At 41.3% G+C, this 12,547-nt stretch overlaps 1 protein-coding gene across 5 annotated transcripts in view; it reads left to right on the forward strand.

The window, feature by feature from the left end:
• The window catches only part of pacrg (PARK2 co-regulated), a 181,558-nt gene that overhangs the window by 9,561 nt on the left and 159,450 nt on the right, over window positions 1–12,547 (forward strand). The gene's annotated exons all lie outside the window — the stretch shown is intronic.

The raw sequence follows: 12,547 nt of genomic DNA on the forward strand, positions 1-12,547 counted from the left end.
GGCCACAAAATGGTACTGTGTTGCGCTCTGTTATATATGACATATATATATATATATATATATATATATATATACTGTATATGAACAAAATTTGAGCAAGCCCGCGATCAAACCATCATGTCACCAACCTTCATTTATGCTCGTTATTGAAGCATACACAGGGAGTCCGCTAACCTTTGTTCCTGGCTTGGTTACGTGACCTTCCGCATATAGTCGAAGCAACGAGCAAGAGAAATTGTGACGTTAATTTCGGGCGACAGCAGAGGTTGATATTGTCCAACATGGCTTCCTCCTGAGATAGATGGAGATTTATTAATCATTCTGTTTAATTCTTATTCCATGAACGCAAGATGAATCACAATACCTTGACTTGACTAGTGCTGGCACATACAAAATGTTCTTGCAGAAAAAAAAAAAGGGAGTTTAGCTCCCACTTAAAGTTGTGTGGGACGAATCATAAACGATGACGGTTTAAAGCTAAAGGAGAACTCAACTTAAAAAAAATATAACACAAGAATATGTTGTATGTGCCACAAGTAGGCTAAACACACTATTCTGATTGATATTGCATTCATGGAATAAGAATTAAACAGATTCATTCATACATTTTCATCCATGTCAGGGGCATTTTTAGAAATCCCACTGTTTTGTTCACACAAACATAAACAAATGTTATATTTTTGTGTTTTACAGATAAAACAAAATGAATACTTTTCAATTTAGATCTGTAGCCACAGACTGAGACAAATTCTTTCTGCGCCACGCTACACAAACAAAAGTGGAGTGGGAAAAGCTCATGCACATTTGCGCCATGTTTGATCACGTGAATATGCTCAAGGCTGACCACCGTAATCAACCTGAAATGTATCTCAATCATATAATCGCCTAGGACATACAATACAGAAAAGACACATTTTCCTCTCTGTAACTGTATTCTAATCAGAGAGCAGTAGCAGAGAGCCAACAGGAATTGTAACAGGGAGTCAGCGGGAACAGACTTAGGAAATTACTCCAAAATACATGCTGTATGCTGAGCAGTACTTTATTCAATGAATTCTGAGAAAAGGATGTTTGATAGAAACAAAGCAGCTGCTTAAAACTGACTTGTGTGTTGAATAAAATAAAAGTATCACCCTTTTTTTTTGATTGTCGTGAACAAATTTATTATCAAAAGCCTTCAACAGGAAGGCCCTCACAAAGTCCTTCGATATTCACCATCTCCTGTGAGGATCTGCCACTTGTGCAACTTGATTAATGCTTATGCACTAAGGGCTAAATCCTGGGGGGAAAAAAGGTTTTTCAGGGGCTTGCTCCTCATATCTGCCGCCCCTGTGTTGTTTCCCTCCCTGGTGGATGCTGACATATCGCCGTGGAGAGGGCAGCTTTGCGGCGAGCTGTGATTTGTAGGTTACGACAGGGCCATTTCAAGCCTTGAAAGGCTACGGGGACTTGAAGCATAGGCTTATTATACTTTAAAGTATTTGTGGCCATAGAAATTGAATCACTAACACCGGCCACAGAAAGTCTTAGCCATTTTTTCCCAGTGATTCATCCCCTATGTATTCACAGAAAAAAAGAAGAAACCGATGCAGTTTATATTCCAGGGGGAGGTCGTCACCCTGTGTTGCAGACAGTGTGAGGAACAAAGCCGTTATTCACTGTGCCAGTGGCTTCTTCTACCAAGGTGGTAGAAATAACAGCAGGTTGGGGGTGTCAGTGCAAACACCTGCATAGTGTTACAGTGGTAGAAAAAAAGTCTACACACATCTGTTCAAAATGCCAGGTTTTTGTGATAAAAAAAAAAAAAAAGGCCAAAATAAACAATTTCAAAACTTTTTCCACTATTGATGTGACCTATGACCTGTACAACTCGACTAAAAAAAATGAAAGCTTCTAGAGAGGGGAGCTAAATAATAATGATAATAATAATAATAAAACAACTAAGATAATGTGGTTGCACAAATGTGCACATACTCTTAAAACTGGCTGTGATCAGAATTACCATAATTATACGCTCTCAAGTATAATACTCACCCCAAAAATCAGGAATTCCATTCTACCTATGTATAGTATTCACCATCGATTTACTGGTATCCATGCTCAAAAGATGAAGTATTTTCTATATTTTATTAGGTTTTTCAAAGAAATGTTCTGCTGTGTGCGTACACAGACGTTCATGTTGCTTTCTCACCATGCATTTCTCAAGTTCTCTTGTTAGCAAAGAACAAAGACGGTGATCAAGTGTTGAAAATAGTGCAGTTTTACAGCTGCGTCAGGGTGCCACGTCGGCCCTATCCTGCGATGATGACTAGGCAGGTACAAAGCAGTCAGCATGGAGCGATGGCTGACTAGGGGAAGAGTGATGTTCTCGTTGCGGTGCTTTTTATCACGCACGAGTGCTCCCCTCGGAGTCCACAGCGTTGGATGAATCAAGTCATTGGTTAATAGTGGGTGTGTAGTCCACCGGGCGTTGTTTTTGTTTTGCTGGCCGTTGTGCTGGAATTCTGGAGATACTATCAGCTAGCAGCTGCAGGAGCTAGCCATGGGAGCTAGGAGAAGGAGCTAGCTAGCTTCTGTAGTGACATGGAGTAGCGATCTAAGAAGGAAGTTCTGAGTAGAACATCTTAAAGGTAGCCAACCGGAGGCCGCGTTGCGTTGGAAAATTAGCAGTAATTTACCAGATATATAGGAAAAAAAGTACTGTAGATAGCAAGTGGCGTCACTCCAACAAAACACAAGAATTACTTTTTGTCTCACGTTTTGCTGAAATTCAGTGGACATTGTGGTGCTTCTGTTGTGTGCGCTCTGCCTACCTGCGGGCAGTATAATATAGACATATACATGGAACCGGTCACAACTGCTCAGTAAGCCGCAGTAATATTATCTGTAGTACTTCTTCGAAGAGGATAAGGAATACATTCATGGGAAAAAAATGAAACCCTTGCTGCTTCAATTTCTTGTTAATTTTAATGCCTGATAACACCGAAGGTATATTGCCTGAAGAATTCAATGCATACGACAAAATTGTAGCTGATTCCAGAGTACTTTATATCCTGTTTGACATGCTTAAGCTTTATTGTATTCCCACTGATTTTGGTTATCAAGAATACCATGTAAAGCTCTTAAACTTTGTTTTCATCATTGATCGAAAATAAGAGTAGGTTTATTAAGCACAATGCTTATTCTTGCCTATCCTTTACAATACTCGGAAAACACCCAGATATACAAAAGAAAGAAAATGTATTTTAAGATGAGAAATTTGTTTTACTATAATGTATAATCCCTGAGTAGTTATAAATGAGTCGTGTTAAAAAGGTTAAATTCTCATCAGATCTGGCATTACAGTTACTGTCAATTAATGTGAAATGTAAAAAAAAAAAAAAAACATCAATAAAAGTCCAAATTACAAGCATGTTTTCGACTTTATTTAGCAGAAGACCCAGCATTTGACTACCATTGTCCTCAACGCAGAATAACTAGGCAACAACAGTGTGGGATTTGACATCCAACAATGAGATGGTTAGCTGCATGATGATGTCAGCTTCTGGTGTGAAGTATGACATTTTTGTTGGACAGCGCCATGTTAGGTGTTAATCTTCACCCTCATGATCCCCTTACATCAGTTACTACCTCTGAATGCAGAAAATTGCCGGGTCTACTTTATCCCCTTGTTCTGTCGGTCCTGTTTATTCAGAACAGCAACCCCCAAAACTAGTTTTCAATGAGCTTTTGAAGGATTTCAATTATTATTTTTTTGTTAACTGGGGCCCTAAAAAGACAACAAAGCCCCTATACTTCAACATTTGTATGACAAGACTCATGTATAACCCTCAGTCTCCCCTCACCAGGTGTCAACATATAGATTAGCGTTTAATTGCTGGTGTGCACTTTAAGTGGACCACTGTCTCAATATGTTTGTGACCTTTTCTATAGTTGCGGAAAACCCAATTCGTAAAAATACTGTGGAGAAATGTGCCGTAGCGTGACCTCTTACAGAGCGCTTGGCTGATTGTGTCTTATTGTGTTTGCTTTCCTCAGAGCTCTCCGGACAATTACACTGGCCTTTGTGTTTATTCCATTCTCCTTGAAGGCCTTATAGCCTGCATTCTAATTAAATGTATTTTAATGGAGAATGTTTATTGCCCCTCGCAGAGCCGTTATTTTCGACTCTGGAGTTAATTAGCCCCATGTCATGTGCTAACCAACGCAAAGGACGTGTTGACCTATGCGTCATCAAGGAGCTTGTCAGTCTTGAATCGGATCACATGGGAGCCATCAGTGTGTTTGCTCTTACTTTAGAGTCTCTGTAAGGTATTTTGATGATGACAATGACCTTGAAATCAATTTGCTTAATATGGTGTCAGCCAATGGGGTCTTATTGCGCTTAAGGGGGATTGGTGTTAGAAGCCAAGTAATTATGCTGAGCAGTCCATTTTATTTCCATTTTTTAGGCATATGTTTCATGCACCAAAGGCTGGCTTTAAAACACAGCTCTAGCCAACTACCCGATTCCGATTTATGGCCTGTATCCGATTATTATTACTTTCAAGTGACCCGTATCCAATAATACTGTTTACATTTTCGGAACCGCTGGGAGCAACCTACATGTGAACACGTTTTAAAAGCATGTTAACAACTACAGGGGCTCCTGGGTTTACAACGGTAGCGACATATGACGTTTGGAAGTTACGATCTAATTTGTGCAGCGGTGTAAGAACACGGTGTCACTTGGCACAAGAAGGCTGCTGTAATTGTTTTGATTTAATTGTTTTATATTAATGGTTTGTGTTTGTGTTTTTCACACAAATATTTACTGTTATAATGTCTTCACCACAGCATTAGCGTAGGTTACTGGTATACTACAGTCTGTTTCGACTTATGTGCAATTTCGGGTTGAGTCGCTGCTGTAGGAATGGAACTCCGTTGTAAACCCAGGACCCTTTGTACATGCTGATGAGGACAAGCACCCAAGAAAATGGATGGATGGATGGATGTTCCATGAAGCTCTAATATACCATATTTAGACCACATACAGTATAATGGTCTAAGCTTTTACTGTTATTTTGATTTACCAAGGTGTTTTATATTTTAATTAGCACAGCTGTAATGTTTGGGTAGATTGATATTGATCGGCGTATTTTGATGACATCAGGCTTGCATTGAGTACAAATCTGATCTGTTTGTATACGCTTATTCAATTATATTTTTTTCATACAAATTTGGAAGAGGCCAGATTTGAAGCTGAGGATATCTGATTCAGTGCAAAAAATCTGAATGGTGCCACTTGAACCTTTTAGTGTCTCTCCAGGCTAAGAAACACAGCAGAACTACTGTTGAGTTTGCATGGTGTCAAATGTGTCACAATGGGGATAAAGCACTTTAAGAGAATCCTATTATCGTGTAGCCTATGCCCGATATGTACACTTAATTATAACAACACACGACTGACAACCTTGTTCATGAAAGACCATAATAGGCATACCTTCTGCACTGTATTTCGTCTTTGTCAAGACAATTTGCTCGTATTTTGTCTTAACGTTCAGATTTGTTCCACTCGATGTAGTAAACAATTTAGTCAACGTTAATATGCTGGACCCACTTGACAGTGTTTGTATTGTGATTAATTAAGTCAGTTTTCATCAAACGTAATTTCACTTTGTTCCATACTATTAATATGTAGCACATACTCCTCTCCCTCTCTATATGCAGATGCCAGAGCACTTCAGCGGCACATCTCACCACTTGGCAGCACTTGATAATACCTTCAGGCAGATTTTTTCGTTTTGTTTTTTTTGTTAATACATTGGCAGGGCACCCAATGGATCAATCAGAAATGCTAAAACCGCTACAAACTTTTCTCTAACAACATTCTTTATAATCGGTCACAGGTCCATTATTAGTATGGCGGTATGCATTGCTGACATTTTTGCTGCTTTGTTAGGATCAGTTTACACTCCGTGCCCCATTTACAATCACCTTGCTGTTGACCAGTGACCAGTCCAAGGTGTAGTTTGCCCTTCACCCTTCGTCAGCAAGGATATGTTCCACCCAGTACCGTGATCCTTAACAAGATGAGTGCTATAGAAAATGGCTGTATGGTTGGATGCATTACAACAGACCATCTGAAGCTCATTGACCTCAATCAGTATTACTTACTTGTCGTCACTAGAGAAGATGGGATCCTTTTGAGTGTTGAATGCCAGACAACCAATAGCAGAAAAATCAATATATCTGACAAACACACTTTGACATTGAGTCACAACGTGCCAAATGGTGGCCTTTTTCGTCCTAACTATGCAGAGCTGTTCAAAGGACTGTGAATGCAATCATATGAGGCTGAACTTTGGAATTTTGTGAATCGGCGCAGAGACAAATGCAGTATTTAATTACAGAAATTTTGTAAATCACATTTTGAAAATAAATTCTGCAGGACATTCCTTATACTATAATTTCCTTAACGTCAGTGATGATTGTTGGTGTCAGATGACATGCTCATTCGTCCACTTCATGACAAAACATTTATGAATGTGATCTATGCATCCGTTTTTCTATACCGCTTCTCCTGTTGAGGGTCATGGGGAGCTGGAGTCTGTACCAACTGACTTTGGGCAACCCTGAACTGGTCACCAGTCAATAACAGGGCACATAGAGAGGGATATAACCATTCATACTCAATGCGAAATGAAACCATGCTGCCTGCACACAAGTCAACTTCCACACCATCAGTGACTCCGGGAACTGTTGTTTTGTGAAGACTGCAATTACAGCACACTCCACATTCCCGAAGCGATTTCTGCAAATTCAGAATCAGCGATAGGATCCTGCACTATATAAAGTATGCTGAAAGGAGCCTCGCCTCAAGACGGTAGGAAAGGGAAAAGGCTGCGAGACACGAGTACACAGAATCCTGTCGGAAACGTTCTACATCACGGCCTGGCATCTTTTTAGTTTCAACTACCTCTACTCATTACCTCCGCTGTCCGGAAACATTGACGCAAATTCTCCTTACAAGTGTTTGATCAACACAGCTCACCATGGCAGGAGGAGACAGGCAACCTGCTCCTGACTCATTCTCTCTCCGCACATTTATTCACGTTCTTTCCTCTGCTACTTTTGTCTCCCTCACAAATTGACTATTTGCCTCAATTCTCTTCCTTTCAGGTGAAGGAGAACAAAGGGAGAGATGAAGTAACCTCTTGGACCCGAACCGCGGCGAATGCCTGGTCTTAGACATGGCTTTGTATGTCCGTCTGAAGGCCCTCATCTCTCCCTTTTGATTCCAGCCAAGTGCTTCAGCATTGTGGCAGATGCTCACCGCTCCATCTGCCACTCTTGACACGCATTTCTTTTGGTCTTGTCAAACCTAACTGACGTTGCCTGGCCTGTCTGTCTGACTGCCTCTGCGAGGTTGTGACACAGATGCTGACGTGGGTGCTAATGCAAGAAAATGTGTCAGACTTATTTTTTATATGCGAGAATATAAAATCACTTTTTTTTTTTTTTTAGGTTGGCTTAGCCATTCCCCATTTACATTTTAGTAGATGCTCTGCCAGTGAGAGATTTATTGAGGAGTATGAGGGGTCAGTGTCACATTGACAATTCCTCCAAGATAGAAGATTAAAAGAAAAATCCATCCCAAGGAGAGCTGAGTCCAATTTATCATGAGCAAATTAGGTTAAATTTGGGTATGAGTATTGGAAAGTGAATATGATTCAGAAGAGGAAGAGTGATGCAACACTCTTCTTAACTTTTTTACTTTCATGATTCATGGATGTTGCTTTTCAAACCAAACTTCATTAAACTTCGCTTTCATACACAAGATAACGTCCTGCGATCAGATTTTTAAATGACGTCAATGCCAGCGCATGAAGTAGTTGCCGGGCGAATACTGGTGAGGCCAGGTGAAATTTGCAGCATCCCACCTCTGTTATGGCTCAGATATTATCTCCAAAGATGGCAAATTCTCGGGGGGATTTTGTCTTCCTATTCCATGTCCCTGCCATTTAAACAAAACAGCAGCACGGAAGCCAGACAAATTATGGTTGATTATTGATTGGTGGGAATTGGCTATTAATTTGATTGCGTCTTGAACCATCCATCCATCCAGCCGTCCATCCATTTTCCATGCCGCTTTTCCTCACTAGCGTTGTGGGTGTGCTGGAGCCTATCCCAGCTGACTTTGGGCGAGAGGCGGGGTACACCCAGAACTGGATGCCATCCAATTGTAGGGTACAAATTGACAAATAACCATTCACACTCACATGCACACACCTAAGGACAATTTAGAATCTTCAATTAACGTAATATGCCCGTTTTGGGAATGTGGAAGGAAACCGGAGTGCCCGGAGAAAGCCCACTCAGGCACAGGGAGAACATGGAAACTTCGCACAGGAAGGCCAGAGCCTAGATTCGAACTCACAACCTCAGAACTGCGAGATGTCTTGAAACAATTGGAGACGGGTACGCGTGCAGTGTGCAGTCACCTCCATACCTCTCTGCTCACGTGGTGAGATTGTAGTTTTCAAATAATATGGACTAGTCACGGGTATGTCACGTTATTATGCAAGTTTATTTGTAAATGTCGACATTAGCTTATGTTAATAAATAACAATATCAAGTCGCGGGTAAGTGTTTTAGCTAATGTTAGCAGCTGAGGTGCGGTTGATTCGGTGACAACAACACACTGTTAGTTATGGGAGGTTGAGTTACACCCTCAAAGCACTTTGCCATAGCACAACCTGGGGTGTAGCACCAGATTAGATTCTGGGCCCCCATACAGCACCCTCATGGAGGCCGCCCTCCAAAAGTATTTCTCAACGCATATTTGTCCCCCATTTCGACACCCCTGAGCACAACTCTGCATTATTCTGCTCAATTAGACAACTGGCATGGAAATATGAGTTCAGAATAGTCAGAGATAATTTATTTGATTCATTGATTGGTATTCTTCCTGTAGGCAAGTAAGGAAATGCAGTCAAATAGGTTTCTGTCAATTGTGTATCATGTCAAAGATAAAAATGTGCTACCTGCTATACATCGGATCGACTTGTGCTCATTCACACAGTCTTGATTTATTCGTGTCATTAGAGGTGTGGGATAGAAGAGGAGGCTAACAAAGGCTCATACAAATAGTCTAGACACTTCTTTTACTGTCAGAACATTGGCAATCTGCAATGTATTGCAAAGAGTTGCACACGGGGGTGGCTTGATTGAATAGATGGATGGCGAGATAGATGAATTGGAGGAGCAGGGATTGATGACACCAGCGCAAACCTGCAGTGACCTTGACATGCATGCCTCTCCCTGGATTAATCGGATCAAAAAGCTGCCAGTTCTTGGCACAAAGTGCACCGAGCACATTTTTGCTTAAGCTTGTTTGTATTTGTTAGTTAGTGCATCTCGATGTGTGTCTCCTCTCTTGTGCTAAAAGCAAGAGGTACAACAACAAGCACAGTTTGGCGTCTTATCCATTGGAGACACTTTCTGTTTTTCAAAGCATCCAGGGAGCTAAAATTGTAGATTTTTTTTTTTTTTCTTCATCTGTCGGGATAATCTGAAGGGTGGATCATCATTTAGAGCATGATCTCTGCAGGTGGTCCTAACAACAAAGCCCTTTTTCATAAGGTGTACCGTATTTCCTGGAACACCCCCTATTGGGAGCTGTGCCACTAGTTTTGGATCAAGACGTATTTGATGTCACATTCAAATGAGCAAAAGCAGATTTGTATGTTTTGGTTGCTTGCATTGCATTGGATTTTCTTGTAGTTTTATCCTTACAATTTCCAAACCAAATCAGCCTGTCTGCCTTGTTGTTATAACCAATGGGATGAATTAGTAATCTGAGCATTGTGAGCATCCAAAAGTAGACAGACAGTCTTTGGTTTTATTGTTCTGGAAGACATCAAGGCCTTCACACTGTTAAGCCTGAATCTGATTTGGGTCATTTCCCGCTTGATTGAATGTAGTCTAAACAGCAGAAATGACCTGAAGTCACATCCAAACCACTTGAGAATGTAATTAAAGTTGATGTGAACTATGGATGTTGAGCTAAATCCAGGCAAACCTCTGTTAAGGTACAACTCTCTCAGGGAGCATAATTGTGCTCAATAGGTCACTGGCATAGAAGAAGAACATTTAGAGAGAGATTAATGGATTCATTGATCATTCATTTTCTCAGTAGTATATAAAGGAAATACACTCAAACGCCCATCACTTCTGCAAACATCATTTGTGTTCAAACATCTGCAGAAGCATCTTAAGTCTGGCCGCTCAGGTGTCTGAAATATGGATATCAAAGCAGTATTTACGTCACTTGCAAAGCTGCACGCCTACAACATCATGAGGCAGAGACAGACCAGCAGACACACAATTGTCGTCGCGTAAACACAGCTGATTAGGAAAAACAACTTTTGACCATATTGACATCGAAAACACAAAAAACAGTTTTCGCTTGATATTGCAACCTGAAAAAAAAGCATGGCTGGGTGTTGTATTGGTGTTTTCCCCACCATTTCTACTTTTGTGTTTGTAATAGCTGTTGTCACCTTGTATACTGACACCTATGTTGTTACCATAGCTACCCATACAGGTAGGTTAGTTGTAACCAACCAAATCTCACCTGATCATTTGAAAATGACAGCGTGGACAGTAGAGCTTGACTAATAAATCCAATTTGAATGCAGCGTGAGCAAGACCGTGGTTGTATGAATACCGTATTTTCACGATCGTAAGGCGCACTTAAAAGTCTTAAATTTTCTCCAAAACGGACGGGGTGCCTTATAATGCGGCGCGCCTTATGTGTGCACCGAGTTCCAACATCTATAAATGTTTTGTGATGAGCGCTCCGCTTGACTTTTATTTTTATTTATTTTATTTTTTTTAAGCATTTGCTGTGTAAGCGTGTCGCTGCTTACAGAGAAGAAAAGCGGACGTGGCTGAGGACAGGGGAGGGTGCGTGAAGTAGGACGCTAAACCCATGCCCCCGCGCCGTTTTTTTTTTTTTTTTTTTAACCACTTGACTGACTGGGAGCATTTACGGGGTGCGCATTGTATAAAACAACATCGGTTTGGCGAAGAACCCCCGAAAATGTCACCTACGAAGAGACACGCTTACGAAGCACAGTTTAAACTGCAAGCTATCAGTTACGCGGAGGAACATGGAAATCGAGCAGCCGCGAGAGAATTCAAGATCAACGAATCCATGGTTCGCAAGTGGAAGAAGCAGGAAGACGAGCTTCGCCAAGTCAAGAAGCGGAGTTGAGTTTCCTCGGGGAAAAAAAGAAAACCAAAAGGCGGAAACAAGACGAGATGGCCCGAGTTGGAAGACCAACTCGAGCAATGGAGTAATGAGCAAAGAACAGCCGGGAGAAGCGTCTCAAGTCACCATTCGACTGAGTGCAATAACTCGGGGCTTGCTATCATGCGGCTTGACGAACCGCTGGACATCCGTGTAAACAGGGTGCTCAAAGTGAAGTGAGCGGCGTGGGAGCCATAGATGACAGATGGCGAACACAGCTTTCCTAAGACTAGGAGGCAGCGCCGGGCGAGTTACGCCACGATTTGTGAATGGTTTAAGGATGCCTGTTCGAGCTTTCGCACGGCAACGAGACTGACTCAAACCTGGCGTGTTTGATTGAGAACTTGCCCAGCTGTTCATTTCGGATACAGAAGATGAGGACTTTGATGGATTTGTGGATGAGGATTGATCAAAAAATTACAGTACATTGTTAAATACTTCAATAAAGTACAACCGAACTCAGTTTTGCTCCCGCTGCCTTTTTAAAAACATTGTTTTAGCGTGCATGCATGCTGCCGTATGTTATAAGGTAGCGTATGTTTTACCATGCCTGCGCCCAATAATACGGTGCGCCTTATGTATGTGTTAAACACAGAAATAGACCCCGTAACTTGAGGCTGCGCCTTTTAATACGGTGAGCCCTATGGTCGTGAAAATACGGTACCGTTGTGAATTGGTTGCAAACAGATTAGCCTCTGCTCCTAGATAGACACATTTTTAAAGAAAGCATATTACATATTGTGTAATACAAGATACAATGCGTCTGTGTATACGAGCAGAGCTGGGATGTAACCTTCAGTGTAGGTCTGGCCAAGTTTGATTTAAGTAAAAGGTCACATTTCAGATGTACTCCTCCGCTCTCTCTGAAGGCGAACCTTCAGCATAATTTCCAACAGAGAAGCCTTCAAGGCACCAAGGCCGAGTCCTAGGAATAGAAAGTCATATTGTATACGTGACTGGACACTGGCCTGGAGTTCATTTTGCAATACCCACCCAACCACTGGATAATATTCTTGAGTTTTAGGAACTGGTAATTACTGTTAATGAGGCTTTGCAAGTATGAAATGTATATATTAATTCAGACCTAATAAATCAGACTTGGCTGTATAAGTGGACTTGGTGTATATTTTCCCAAAAATGTCTACAGCCTCCTTATCCAAATCAACACCGAGCCTCCTTCTCAGGCAAATATTGCTGTCACATACTGCAGGAACATTAATATTCTAACAGGCAGTGTGGCCATAACTTAAA

This window comes from Phyllopteryx taeniolatus, chromosome 13 (genome assembly GCF_024500385.1).
Source record: "Phyllopteryx taeniolatus isolate TA_2022b chromosome 13, UOR_Ptae_1.2, whole genome shotgun sequence".
Lineage (NCBI taxonomy): Eukaryota > Metazoa > Chordata > Actinopteri > Syngnathiformes > Syngnathidae > Phyllopteryx > Phyllopteryx taeniolatus.